Genomic DNA, 15,655 nt, shown 5'->3' with positions numbered 1-15,655 from the left:
GTGCATCTTTAAATAAAACATTACTTTCATTGTACTTTATTGGGAAGAATTTTAGACATTATCTCTGTTCAGTTGTTCTCTAATGAGTTTTGAAGTTCAGTTTATTTAAACAGAGTTTAACAAGCTTCTAATGAATACTCGTGATGAGCCTGGTTCTTTCACACTGTGGGTGACTTAATTCTTGATCTTTGTAGCTCACAGTAATTCAAAGAGATAGTTATCTAAATGTAAGCCAATAGTTTTATGCTCCATGACTAAGCATTACTTTACATAAATATATAAATCAGTTATTAGAGATGAGATTGTTTTCACGGTGGGCCTCAGAAGCCAAAATGTGTTCAGGAAAAATAGAAATGGTATATCAAGGCAAAAGTGTCATCTTTGTGAGAGAGATTGTGGAAAAAGCAGCTTTCTTATTGGGTGGTATGCCACCTCTCAGGTATGCCTCCCAGTTAGAATACTGACATCTCATCACTGTAGTTGAAGCAAGGAATTTGTGATATTGAATGGAGTGCTTGTGGGAGGAGATTCCAAAATCTCATTGTGTGAACCCTCGTGGATAAAACACTGTGCAGTAAGATATCACAGTTTTGACAGAAAGCTTGCAATCCTCTCTAAGTCATTGTTGGCCCTTTTGTTTGCAGACACTGACACTTGATCAACACCTTTGGATCACCATGGAAAATAGGAACAATGTGACTGAATTTGTCCTGCTGGGGCTCACACAGAACCCTGAGATGCAAAAAGTTCTATTTGTCCCCTTCTTACTCATCTACCTCATGACCATAGTGGGCAATCTGCTTATCATGGTGACCATCATGGCCAGCCGGTCCCTGGGTTCCCCCATGTACTTTTTTCTGGCTTATTTATCATTTATAGATACTGTCTATTCTACTGCCATTGCTCCCAAAATGATCACCGACTTGCTTCATGAGAAAAAGACTATTTCTTTCCAGGCTTGTATGACTCAAGTCTTTATAGATCATCTGTTTGCTGGTGTTGAAGTCATTCTCCTGGTGGTGATGGCCTATGACCGATACATAGCCATCTGTAAGCCTCTTCATTATTTGGTCATCATGAATCAGCGGGTATGTGTTCTCATGCTGCTGCTGGCCTCGACTGGAGGCTTTCTGCACTCATTGGTTCAATTTCTCTTCATTTATCAGCTCCCTTTCTGTGGCCCCAATGTCATTGACAATTTCCTGTGTGATATGTACCCCTTATTGAAACTTGCTTGCACCAACACCCACCTCATTGGACTCTCCATGATAGCTAATGGAGGGGCAATCTGCACTGTTGTCTTCTTCACTCTCCTATGGGGTCATATTACACTCCCTTAAGGTGCATGGTGTGGGAGGAAATCACAAAGCCTTCCACACTTGTGCATCACATATGACGGTGGTCATTTTATTCTTTGTTCCCTGTATCTTTCTGTATGCAAGGCCTAATGTCAACTTTCCCATTGACAAATCCATGATGGTAGTTGTAACTTTTATAACTCCCATGTTGAACCCCTTAATCTATACCTTGAGAAATGCAGAAATGAAAAATGCCATGAAGAAACTTTGGAGTAAAAATCTGACTTTAGGTGGAAAAGGGCTGTATCCCTCATGTAGGACATGATATTCATTCTTTTACAGAATCATGGAATACTTTAAACTACACGTGATTGCATTTAAAACATCATTTCCTTTGGGTTATTTAGCCTATTTGTTCTGAAACAGCTATACAAATTAATCTTTTTGTAAGTGGAATATTTTATAGTCCTTAAGACCAAGAGAATTGCATAGGTTTAATTTCTTATATATGTATTCATAGTGTATGAAGATTCCTTACCTACAACAATTTTTTGGTTTTATTTCAAGTTCTTGTTTGTGGGGTATGGTACCATTCTGGTATAGAGAAACACGACCTAAAAGAACTTGTTTCTTTTAGTCTGAGAGGGTGAAATTTGAAATTAAAAATTTAGATTGTTTTAAAAACATTAATCTAACAATAAAAATAAATGTCTCAGTCAAATTAATTAATTTAAAATTTCACAGCACATGTTCATAGCAAAGGATAAATCCACAAGACATGAACTTTGTGAAATTTATGCTGTAATGGTAGGGTGTGGTTGATTTTCTTTACTGATCAAGTTTTTGACTAAGAATTAAATTTTTCAACCCCTTGCTGTGAATCTAGCTCAAGTGGCCTCCCCAGTAGTTGAATATATATTTAAGTCACTCAAATCATCTATATTTTTAGAGTCTGGCTTCATTAAATTAAACTATCTGGGTTTAGAGCTTTTTGTTTAATGCAATAAATATTTAACATCAGGGATACAGATTATTTTGATTTACATAATGAATGCTTTTCTGATTCTCCATAAACTATGAGTTCTTGACTTAAGTGATGAATTGAAAGTATCTTCTCTGTTTACAATACCTCTATGGTGGCTTTGGGGAACAAATACTGCATTACAAAGATCGGTTTTAAGGCTCTGGCATTACAAGCTTCCTGTCAAAATGCAACTCACAACTTAGACACTCAGGTCCAAAATATGCCTTCTTTTTATTTTTTTTCTCAATTTATAACTGAAATCACTCAGTGTGCTTAGCAATACTAATGCCTCCGTATGTTTGAGATGTTTTGAATTGATACCAACAATAAAGTTTTATCTATTCTTCAGTGAAGGAAATAAAAAGTACTCTAGGTCTTTTAATTAGAAAGAAATCTAATACTTCAAAAACGGTCAGATTTTAAGGAGCTAACTGTTGGATTTGAAGATGCTCATTAAAGAGAGCATGATTGGGATCAAGGTTTCACCACCTGTGCTGTACGTAGTGATGAGGAAGCTGGACTCAGGGTGAAATATCTCTGCATGCACTTCTCAAATTCCTTCCCTGCTCTGAGATAAATAATTTTCTTTAAATATTTTACTTTTTTTATATTTACATCTTTCAACCACAAAGGATATATATTTTTAGGTATGGTATGAGATGGGTGTATATGTTGCTTTCTTATAAGGATATGTACTTTTCCCCAGTACATTTATTGAACAATTCTGTTACCAATTAGCCTGCAATGCCACTACTTCTTTCATATATAAAGATCTATGTATCTATTATTCTATTTCTTAGCTTTCTATTTTGTTCATTTAGTGTATCTACCATGAGCCAGTACTACAACATCTAAATTACAGCAGTGTTACAGATACCATTGCCATATAAAAAAAAAATCACCTCAAAATTTAGTGATTTAAAACACCAACATTCACTTTATTTCAGATGGTTTCAGTGGGTCAGGAATTTGATCAGTTCATTTGGGAGTTCAAGTCTTAGCTACTCCCATAAGTTTGCTGTTAGAAATTGGCTAAGACAGAAGTCATCTAAAAAGTTTCTTCACTCATACCTGTCATGCAGGCTGGAAAGCCTTGAGCAGCAGGGACTGGAATAGCTGTACTCTTTGAGATAGTAAGAGTGAGCTTCTAATCCAATGGAACTGGTGTTCTGATAAGAAATGAAAAGTACACCAGAGCTTGCTCTCTGATGTTTGCTTAGAGGAAAGGCCATGTTGTTGCAGAAAAATTGGCCCCCATCCATGATGAGCCTAATTGAAACTCAAAGATGTGGTCTTGATGCAGGAAAGATGGATGTGGGGCATGAGGAGGGCCATGTCCCAGGCTTCAGCTGAGCCCCTGGGATGTGCCCCACCAAGTGTGAGTCCTTGGCTTTTCACAAGAAAGAATTCAAGAGTGAGCCACAGTTGAGTAAAGGTAGATTTATTCAGAGGTAAATTTTAAGGCAAAAGAAAGGCCACAAAGTGTGGGTGTTGGCTGCTCAAATTAACAGTAGGTACACACTCCATAGACTGAGTGTGGGCTGTCTCTGAACAGAGAGAGAGAGAGAGGAGAGAGATGTGGTGGTTGTGAGGAACCATGTTGCCAGTTTTTATTGTCTCAGTGGCTTCATATGCTAATAAGTGGAAGGAGCAGTCTAACTAGTCTGGGGAAGGGGCTGGGATTCCCAGGAAGTTGGCCATTTCCCACTCTGAGACCTTTTGTGGCTAGCCTTGGGGCTTCCATGGCACCTGTGGGCATGTTACTCACCAAGTTAATATGTTACAGTGAGCATATAATGAGGCTCAAGGTCTGCTAGAAGTCAAATCACCCACCATCTTGAGCCTCAGGGCCTACTGGGGGTTGAATCTTTCACCATTTTGATGTTAATTGCTGTAACATTCCTTGAATGGCTGTGCCCTGACCCCTTTTTGTCTCATTCTTAGGGCTTAGAAGAGACAGCTTTATTGATTTGCCAGGCAAAGGGATTTCACAGCAGGCTAGTGCCTTCAAAACTGTGAACAGGGTGATTACACAGCCATAGCTTAAACAAAACAACAATCAACAGAATTATTTTCTTCTCATAAGACTTAGAGTGGCATCATGGTGTCTCCAGGTGACCAGTTCTATAGAGGCTAGTAGTTGTCACTCTTTCCATCTCTTTATTTTATAAGCACCCAAGGTGTGGTCTTCTTGGGAATTCAGGCTATTTTGTAAGGTTACAGTCCCGTGACTTTCTCCCTGGTGAATGACTCAGAGACTTAGCATGATTATTACTTTTGATTACTGGAATAAAGTAGAAACAGTAAAATTAATGGCTTTACTTTAACAATGGGCCTTGAGCTGTGAGTAGAAACCGGTCAGTCCAGTTAGTTGACTGTGTTAAGGGCAAGTATAAGAATAAGCAATCTGTTAGCCTAAGTGCAGCCATTTTATTAATTCTCCTCCAACATGAGGATAGAGGAGAGAGAAGGTGGCCATTTTTAAATTGGGAAGAAAGTTCTCACCAGAACCCCACCCTGCAGGCACCTTGATCTTGGATGTCCAGCTTCCACAACGGTGAGAAAATAAATGTCCATAGTTTAAGCTATCCAATCTGAAGTATTTTGCTGTGAAAACCCAAGCCAAGTAATATGATGATGATGATGATGGTGATCAAATATAATCTAAATTTGGTGAACAGTGGTCTGAATTGAGTAAACAGATTCAATTCAGAAAAATCATGGCTCCTCATCCAATCACCGGATGTGGATAATTTCCAAATCAGAGGGTCTTTTTGTTTGTTTTTGTTTTTTTAAATGAAGGCTACATCAGGTAATTTTGAATGGGAACTCTGTGATAGCACCACAAATAGGTGATGTGGATCTTCAACCTAATCTTTCTCTGAGGGAGGTGAGACCATTTACTGGGGTAATTGTGCTCTGGGCAAATAGAAATACTTAAATCTTTCTGGAGATTACTTGAGATAGATTCTAAGCTAACACTCACTTCTGGGTGGAAGAATGCCACTATGGTCCACTGGTCAGAAAGCCAACTGATGTTTGTTTATCTGAAACATACAGATTATCAGATTTTTTTTTCTGAAAAAACAAATGGGCTTGTTTGGCACCAGCAAGAACTGCAATTAGAGACCTGTAACCATGTTGAACAATGTACAGTTCTATCCATGACAAGGAAAAGAGAATGCTTTCATAAAGGGGTAAAGGGATTTGGGAGGGCTATAGTAAGTAAAGGGCCCATGACTTTTCATTGGCTGAGCCCTTGTCAGGAAAGAAGAATCTTTCTTCTTTTGTTAGTCTCTGCTATGTTGCAGAGCAGAAGAGTTCCCCCTCATGGTCTCCCAACTCTATTTAATTGAATTTCTATTTATTAATTGCTTTACAAGATGAGAATATTGGCCCAAAGCTCTCTCAATGGGTGAGTTCTGCATATCTAGTGGACTATGGGTATTCTACAGAAGGCATAAATTTCCATATTGTGTCCCTGATGCATGAGTAAATTTACTTCAATATAAAGGACTGGGTAGAAGTATTTGGAACTAATCTCCCTTTCCAAATAGTAAAGAAAAAGCAGCACCACATTCTTGTGCTGACAAAGAAATCTGATATATACAGGAAATAACATCTTATCATGTTCCCACATAATTTACTTGTTTGGTTTAAGGATAAAATGGAGAGACATACTAAATTGGTATGGAAAATGGGAGCTTAAAAACAATCCTGTTCTTTTTAAAGAAAAATCTCTTTTAAAAATATCGTTTCTTTGTGTGATTTTCCTTTAGATGAGAAATCCTATAGGATAGAGTCAAAGACGTATTTGTTTATGACCTCTCAACATCTTCATTTCCCCAGGCACATCTCACTTGGGAAACAATGAGGCTTATTAAAGTAATTACAGAGATCAATTGGGCAAATGTAACAATGTCTTTTGTTTGAATTACTTTTGTTTGAATGTAACAAGTAAGAATATCAGCTATTCCGTGTAGAGAAAAGATTAAACAGGTTGGAATATAAGAAAACCTGAATTCTTATTTTTAATCTGACAGCATCAGAATGTGCAATTTTGGATATGTTCCTTTCCTTCCCTGGGTGTCAGGTTTTCCTATGTAAAAGAAAAATAATGAATTAGATACTTTCTAATAGCCCTTTCAATTCTCAATGCCTATGATTTTATTGCATGTTTGTTTATTTGTAGATCAAATTCTGGCCTCCATGTATGCAAATTTTTAGAGAGCTCATTTATAATATAGTATGAAATCCAGGAATATTATTCTGCTTATGGTGAACCATACCCAACACTTCTAGAGATTTCAGCTCTTACCTTATACTAGCTAACAGCTTGGAACAAACTTGGAATAATGTATACATCTCATAGGGTTACTCTGAGATTAAATATGAAAGAGAAGTCAAGAAGAGCTTGTCACATGATTTTTAATTTTTTTTAATTTTTAAAATTTTTGAAGTATAGCCAGTTTACAATATTGCATCAATTTCTGGTGTACAGCATAATGTTTATGTCATACATATACAAACACATATTCTTTTTCATTATAGAGTACTACAAGATATTGAATATATTTCCATGGACTATGCAGTATAGAATTGTTGTTTATATATTTTATATATAATAGCTATTATCTGCAAATCTTGAACTCCCAATACACCTTCCCAACCCCTGTCACCCTGGTAACCCTGTTTGTTTTTCACGTCTGTGAGTCTGTTTCTGTTCTGTAAGTAAGTCCATTAGTGTCTTTTTTAAATATTTCACATATAAGTGATATCGGATGTTATTTTTCTTTCTCTTTCAGGCTTACTTCACTTAGAAAGGTAATATTCTGGTCCATCCATTTCACTGCAAATGGTATCTTTATGGCTAAGTAGTATTCCATTATATAAATATATCATAATCTCTTTATCCAGTCATCTGTTGATGGACACTTAGATTGCTGCCATGTCTTGGCTATTGTAAATAGTGCTGCTATGAACATCAGGGTGCATGTATCTTTTCAAATTAGTTTCTTCCAGATATATGCTTAGGAGTGGGATTGTTGAATCATACAGTTGTCTAGTTTAAGTTATATAGGAATCTCCATACTGTTTTCCATAATGGCTGCAATAAACTACATTCCCACTAACAGCACAGGAGTGTTCCCTGTCCTCCACATCCACTCCATATTCACATAATACTTTTTTAAATAGCAAATTTAGGGAAGATTAGAAATGGACAAAGTTATATGTTATTAACTGACTTAGCAAAGTAAATAAAATTACTATACAATTCTTAATTCTCCTGAGAGAGGAGATGAGAAATTCTCAGAGGAAGAAGATGCCATCTTACAAATTCCCAAGTATATTTTGAAACCGTTATTCAATGCCTCCACAAATTAAGATGAGAAATAGTCTTCTGAAAGCCTTTGTTGAAGGATAAATGTTAGAGAAATATCTGGCTAATTATTTGGTAAGTTTTTATGTGGGAGGTAATGTGGGGCCAAGATCAAGATCAAGACTTGAGGTCAGACTGTCATGAATTATATCTTCAGGTCTGCCCCTTATTAACTGTATGTCCTGTGATGCAAGGCTTGACTTCTCCTTGTCTCAATTTTCTTATTTTCCAACCACATGTAACAGAAATAATGCAGCATTTTATTAGAACCTCTCTTGTTTTACAGTGACTGAAAACTTTCCTTTTTAATTATAGAACTGTATAATGTGCCTGTGTATATAAGCAGTTGTTACTCAGAAAGCTGTGAGGCTTGTTGGTATCAAGGATGATGTGGAATATATTATAGAAAAAAACATATTTGCCAATGTTCCCTTGGCACACACCTGACATACCCAATATTTAAAATTATATTGGATTTCTTATTTTGTTTGGTAAAAGTTGTCAGGGATTACAAAAATTGATTTTACTGTACTAAGACTGACATGAAAAATTTAAAGTGTAATCAAATTGTCACAACAGCATTATAAAGTTAAAATTTAGTGTTCTTATTTTCCAAAAAAAAAAAAGCAAGATCAGAAAAGTTAAATTACTAGATCATAGAACATGAAAGTCAGCTTTGAGCCCAAACACTCTTACTCCCCATCCTGGGATCTTTTCATTATACAGAATTTTGGAGGGCTAGAATTTGATTACATTTTGGTATATAAATATATTTTTGATTATATACCATAGGAAGTTGCACTATATTATATTAGCTATTATTAGTAGCAATTCAATGCAGATGTTTTTCAAGAGCAGATAGTAAAATATATTTGTAAAACAATTTTGGCTTTACATTTGTTTCTTTGAATCTAGAATCATTTTTGAAAACTGCTTTAGGAGGGTGTTTATGATAGATATAAAAAAAAAGGAATATTTAATGCACAGTTGATCAAAAAAGTATTTCTCAGATAACTTACCTAAGTTATTAGACTCTATTGTGAATTAGTTTGTCTCTTTTCAAAAATGAAGTTTGCTACCAAAATACGTGTGTGTGTATATGCCATAGAGATGTGTTTATAGTTTTCTCTCTTGACAAAAGGATTCAGCCTTCCACTTCATGGATACCATATGTTTTATTGAAAACATCAATGGACTCTTTGATGTAACAATATTTAGCAAGTAGACTATGAATAAAAACGTGATGGAGTGTAGGAGCACTAGCTTTAGGATCAGCAGATGCTCATTTTATTTCACACTAAGCCATTATCTTCTCCCACAATCTGGAACAGCTTCCCCAATTTCTAGAAGTACTTAACTTAGGTAAATTGGAAGGTGTTTCCAAGTTCTGTGACCTGCCCGAGCCAATATATTTATTGCAATAAGTGTTGTCATATTTGCTTCTACTTAAATTAGAAGTAAAACTGGAAGAGTTATGACACAGCAGTCTGCTTCCCAAAGCTTTTCTCTTGCTTGTGAACAGTCTTGCAGATGTCCTTTTGGGTACAGTTGTCTCTGGATTGGACTAAGACAACAGGAGCTCTGCTCTTAGAAGTGTTTCCTTATTTTAAGAACATGCTTTTTTATACCTAGTGAAATGCATGAACCTGCTGTCAAAACACTTTGTCGGGTATTTATTTGTTTTTTGTGAAATTATTCCCTGAACCTGTTGGACATTAAACCATACCTCACCTAGTTTCTGATCAACTGTGATAAGATCTCTATATAATTTCTTCTGCTTTCTTTCTGATTTACCTTTCAAGTTTGAAACCCTGTGACTCTCCAGGGCTTTAAACAACTCTGGCCTTGGATTTGTATTCTGGATACAGACTTTCCTGGTACAGCTCCAGGAACTCCTCTTTTGAAAAATGATTTTCAGAGACAATCCTCACTTGCTTTACACTGAACTCTGCTCTTCTTCCATGTCGTGCTTCTCTAGGGCTTGGAGAGCTAGACTAGACAGGGGTTGGGGTTCTAAAGCAATCTCTGTGCCCCAAACTGTAGCTATTTAAGTAGAGGCTGGAAGGTCACTTAATCTGTCACTGTGAATGGATGTCTGAGGGAGCCCATGATTGGGTTAACAAATTGTAACAGATCCCAGCCACTTATCTCCTTAAACATGTGCTTAGTAACTGCCTTGAGGCTTTAGAAATGACCCAGGCCCCCGGCTATAAACTCTGGGCATGCCTGCTGTTAGTCTTCTATCCCCAAAACAGCCTTGGGCTGGAATGGAAAACAAGTTATAAAAAGCTGCAGACTCAGAGGTGAGAAGGCTGGGTAGCCAATGCCAGGTAAGATCCCCTGAGGGGGGCAACCTAAGACAGGCACAGCCACCTGAGTCCAAGTTGTCAAGCAGCTGATGATTCTCATACGTTCCACCCTGATAAGCTGAAAGGCTCAACGTGAACATGATTCACCAAAAAGTGTCTTCTGACCTTGAGCCAAACACCAACAATAAACAAAGCCTTTGTACTCATTGTGATCCCACCCTGTCCTTCCCTAAATTCCTGCATTCCTCCTTTGACTGTACTCAATAAATATGAGAGATTTGAGAAGCTCTGGAGTTGGCTCCCAACTCTCTCTTGCTCTCTTGAATTTTCCACAGAGTCTTGAGTAATTCATTCCATCTCGGAGGGACTTCTGCTGGCCAGAACCCACAACTGGTGATGAACCCACAGATGTCAAGCTTTTATGAGGTTGGGAATGATGAGTCTGTACATGCCAATTCTCTGGTCTGATTCTAGTTTTCATTCCAGAATTAAAACACTAGTTCAAGTAGAAAAACATTTTCACACTGACACTTCCACAAAATCCATATTCCTTATAGTTCTTTAGGTCATTTCACATCCTCATTCAGTCTTTGACATCTATCATTACACATATTATTACAGCATTACACTATTAAAGTGCCTAGTCAAACTAAGTTTAGTCATGTGGCTTCAGTTTTCTTAAACTCTTTTCCTTCATGGCACATCCTGATGATAGTGACCACATCCTCTAGACCCAATCCAGAGCTATGCACAATTTATTTTCCTTCTTATTAAAAAAAGCATATTTTAACATGTTGAGTGAGTGTAGTTCTATATAGGAATATTCCTGCATTGAATTGGTTGAATTTATTTACAAAATAGTTTCAAATATTCAAATTTATTTATTTTAGTAGGTAATTGTAATAGATCTTACTGTTGGTGGCAGCTTAACAACATCAGGACAATTTCACTGTAAAGCAATAATTTAAAGATAAGAATCCTGGCCCAGGGTTTAGTGGTCTGGTTTCTTATTTCCCCTTGCCAAATGGTTTTCTTATTCAATGTCTTATATTTTCTTGTTATAAATTGTGAATATTATTGCCAATTTTTTCAGTTTCCATAGGTCTATCGTGAGATTAAATGACAAAATTGCATTTTACCATCTCCAAATATAATTGAAAAATTGAATTATTTTCACCATTATCATGTTAATCTAATTCCAGCATTAACACAAGATATGACCACTTTAAAAAACTACTGTAAACTTTACCAGGTCGAAAGTGCCATAATTATAATAGTGTTCATAATTATCACTTGTACATCTGAAAACAATATTTAAAAATTATGATTAGAATGAATGGTAGATCAACTAAAATGAAATACTATCCTGAAAAATTTTAAATTCAGATAGTTACCTACCTAAATGATTAGTTTATACAATAGTCAATATTTGGACTCCAAATTATGCTCATTTGTCATCAAATGCCTAAATTCAAAAGTGTTCAAACTGATGATGTTTTTCTCTTGTCATAGTGTTTTGCTTTCATGCAGGTTTAAGGAGGAGTTCAAAAATAACATGAATGCTCTAAGAGTTCTCTGAAATTCAGTTAAATGCAATAATTAGGTTGTTGGCAAGATCTACTAATGGTGGTGAAGTACCCCTGAGGTCCAATTAGCCACAGATAAAAACTTCACAGAACTGGGCTACAAGCAGAAAATGTGGTAGCACTTTTAGGTTTCAAGAGAAATGCCTTATCCAAAGGTCCTGCTTACAAATCAGCAAAGACACGTATTATAGCTGAGCTATGTGGCATTTTTAATCTTACAATTTTACTTCTTTCTTGGTGAGCTAACAGCTGCCTGGCGCCCTGGCCATAGAACTATGTCAGACAACTTCATAGGTAAGGTTTTTTTTGTTTTTGTTTTTGTTTCTGTTTTTCCCCCAGGATATCATATAATCATAGGCTTTCAAGATTAAATGGATCTTACAAGTTTTATGATCACCCCTCATCTTCACCAATCTATGATTTCAATCTCTCTTCAGCATGAAAACATCAAGAAAGACTCAATTACACTAACATCAATTTATAAATAAAATATTTTTTCTCAGTGAGAGATATTTAAGTTATGATAATAATATAATTAGAATTAAATTAGTTAGAATTATTATATAATTCAAATTCACATCCCAAATTTTCCTTACTTAAGAAAACAATGTAAGAATTTTCCTATGATACAACACAAGATTTAAACACCTCTGTTAAAAAGTACAAATGAATCAAGGAGATGCACTATATTTTAATCATCCAACCCTCCAATATTGAACATTCCATGTAGTTTCTAAATTTTTCACAGCTCTTAAAAATAGTGTTGATCATGTCTATAAATAATGACATTTCTCTTCTAAAAATATTTTCCTTTAGGGCTTATTCCTAGAAAGAGTTCTGTGGAGCCAAAGGAAAAAGGAAAAAATAATTTTCTTTTCTTCCTAGGTATTCCTAAATCACTTTTATTAATTATGTCTAATTCTTACTCTATGCACACTCCTCTTGTTTCCTCTCTGCTGAGGGATCCCACATCACAACAAGGGCATGTACTGCAGCTGCTGCACTTTGTTTCCAGATATGTGTAAGGTTTTCATTTTGGATAATTAAAAAAATAAAGCTTTAAAAATGTATCATTCAAAGGAAAAGATATTTTTGGTCAAATACATTTTATTATGTTTATGTTTTCCCCCTTCTTTGGGAAAACTTTGTCCCCAAATTTCCTCATTGTATTAGTAATGCCGTGTCCTGTAACCAGGAATGATGGATGATGGATGCTGCGGGAAGGTGGGAGACGGAGGAATGTGAATGCCTGTCGCAGAAACATAAAGGGGTGGGAAGGTCACTCACATCATGGAGGGATGAGTTGCTGCTGTTTGGTAGTGAAATTTCAGGCATCATTGGCATTTAAGAGGAATACTTTTCATGATTGTGTGAACAAACATACATTAATATATGTCTAGGAAATATGTGTTGAATGAGTGAACTTGTAGTAGGTATTTACAGTAAGTAATAGATTTTACATGTCTGTGTTGTGCGTGTTTTTACACATATATGTATATTTTCTATCTCTCTGTTGTATCTAGCAGACTATTTCATTTTTTTATTATTTTTAGAATTTTGAAAATTGGGATTCCCTTTGTGTGACAGATCCTGTGTACTGAACACCTATGCAAGAGTTTGTTTTTTTTTTTCCAAGTCTACAAAGGCTGTAAATTCACTGAATATGCCAATATTAAATTGTGTGTGGAACAGAATTTTGAAGAATAAGAATTATCAGTTAAAAAACACTATAATTATCTTGAGAGTAAAATGATCCAGTAACTTACTCTTAACTAGAGATGATTCTTATTTTCATATTTACCCTATAAATGTGTTAGAAACTATTAAACTGGAATACAGCTTCTTTTCAGATTTTTATTTATGTTTCTCATAGAGAAGATAAACAATGATAAACAGAGCAGGGGACAAACACACTTTAATTCCTGGTAGGTCTGTGGTCTGGGAAGCAGTCGCATTCTTACCCATGGAGAATGGCGATTCTCTAAGCACTTACTAATCACCTAATAGGTTTCAGGAACTGCAGGCAGTGGGCCAGGCACTGCGGTCGGCTGAGTGACAAGACTCACATGAATAGTATATGTATTATGGGAGGTACCCAGGGAGGGTATGTCAACAACAACATATACACTTCCCTAAATGGCCTGCTTATGGTAGATATTCACTGCCACTGTCTTTCTTTCCAGTTAGAGCTGAGGGTTCAAATGTAAATTCTCATGAAAGGTGGAATACATCTTACCTGTGTTCAGCACCTCTCAGCTTACAGACCCATCTGAGATTTACAGTTTGTAACCTCACAGACGCAGAGGAGGGCTCGGGATCATGGGACACAGAGCTGACATACCAGAGTAGCATGGAGTTGGAACCAGAAAGAGAATCCAGATCTCACGAGGACAGCCCAGGTTTTTCTCAGTAAATTTCCCATCAATTGTTGCCCTATAGAGGTTTTACAGGTGACAGGTATGAGGTGTCTGAAGAGAAGGAAACATCATGGAGGATGTAAGAGAGAACTGAAACAAGCACCGAGGCAGGAGTGTCAGGGCCACGCTCCACAGGTACAGTGACTGCTCTGTTTTTGCACCAAGGTATTCAGACCATGATCTTTTCATGATTAATGAATATCTTTCCTTATTTCTTTTCTAGGTAAGTCAGGTTCCAGGAAGGTGTTACTTGCTGAATGGATCTCCTTACGCCTCCCAACAATGTGACTGAATTTGTTCTCTTGGGACTCAGACAAGACCCACACTTGCAGAAAATAGTCTTCACCGTCTTTCTGTTTACTTTCCTATTTACCCTGCTGGCCAATCTGCTCATTGTCATTACCATCTCCCTCAGCCCCTTTCAACTCCCTTGTATTAATTTTTCAATTGTTTGTCTTAGATGCCTCCCTCACTTCTGTCACAACCCCCAAAATGCTCATTGACCTGCTGCACCAGAGGAAAATCATCTCCTGGGGTGGCTGCCTGACCCAGTTCTTTTTGGAACACTTCCTGGGAGGCTCAGAAGTCATCATACTGGTTGTCATGGCCTATGATCGCTATGTGGCCATCGGCATGCCTCTGCACTACACGACCATCATGCGACAGAGGCTCTGCCAGCTCCTGGTTGTGGTGGCCAGGACTGGGGAGATTGTGCATGCTACTCTGCAGATTCTTTCTGCAGATGACTTGACCTTCTGTGGTCCCAATGTCATTGACCACTTCATGTGTGAGTTCTTCTCACTGTTGAAACTTGCCTGCAGCGACACCTACAGGCTTGGAGTGGCGGTGGCAGCCAACAGTGGGGGCATGTGCTTACTGATTTTTTTCATGCTACGCATCTCCTACATAGTCATCCTGAGCTCCCTGAAATCCCACGGCTCTGAAGGACGGCACAAGGCACTCTCTACATGAGGCTCCCACTTTGCAGCAGTGGTGCTCTATTTTGTCCCTTGTATTTTCACCTACACGCGTCCTGTGGACACATACCTGGTAGACAAGTTGGTGAGTGTGTTCTATTCAGTCCTTACTCCCATGTTAAATCCCATCATTTACACAGTGAGAAACACAGAAGTGAAAAATGCCATGAGGAGTTTGTTGAAGTAGAGAGTAACTTAGGCTGTTCATGATGCCAAAGAAGTAATGATTTACATAGGGAGGGTTATACCTGTTGAAAATTGTGAAAAAGAAAAATTAAGGAAGTTTGCAGATCACTGAGAAAAAAGGCCTAGGAACTAGCATTTCTTGACTATTTAGTAATGGGTAGGCATTTATTCTGATAACTTGTACTTTACCAAGTCTTCAATATTCATGGTCATAGCTTCTTAATAGCCCATGGAGAGAACAATCATCAACCCTTAGTAATGATTGTAGCATATGCTTTTTTTCTCCAGAATCTTCCTGTTATGTTACCAAATTCTTAGTGTATGTTACTTGGATGAAATTAGCTTTTCCATAGGACCTTCATCTAAGAACTCTTGTTTTTGCTTAGCCTTTGGCAAAACCAATAAGGGATAAAAATTCTTATACAGACACACAGGGAAGGGACAGTTGCTTGAAAGAATCACATCTGATTTTTTTATC

The 15,655-nt window shown here is 37.0% G+C and overlaps 2 pseudogenes; both read left to right on the top strand.

Moving 5' to 3' along the window:
* Positions 1–671: 671 nt before the first annotated feature.
* Positions 672–1,623, top strand: LOC135320935 (olfactory receptor 4A15-like; annotated as a pseudogene).
* A 12,648-nt stretch (positions 1,624–14,271) lies between these two features.
* On the top strand, positions 14,272–15,178 carry LOC135320943 (olfactory receptor 4C3D-like; annotated as a pseudogene).
* Positions 15,179–15,655: the final 477 nt, after the last annotated feature.

This window comes from Camelus dromedarius, unplaced genomic scaffold, assembly GCF_036321535.1.
Source record: "Camelus dromedarius isolate mCamDro1 unplaced genomic scaffold, mCamDro1.pat HAP1_SCAFFOLD_85, whole genome shotgun sequence".
Taxonomy (NCBI): Eukaryota; Metazoa; Chordata; class Mammalia; order Artiodactyla; family Camelidae; genus Camelus; species Camelus dromedarius.
The sequence above is the reverse complement of the archived record's forward strand: the minus strand, read 5'-3'. Positions and strand labels throughout refer to the sequence as shown.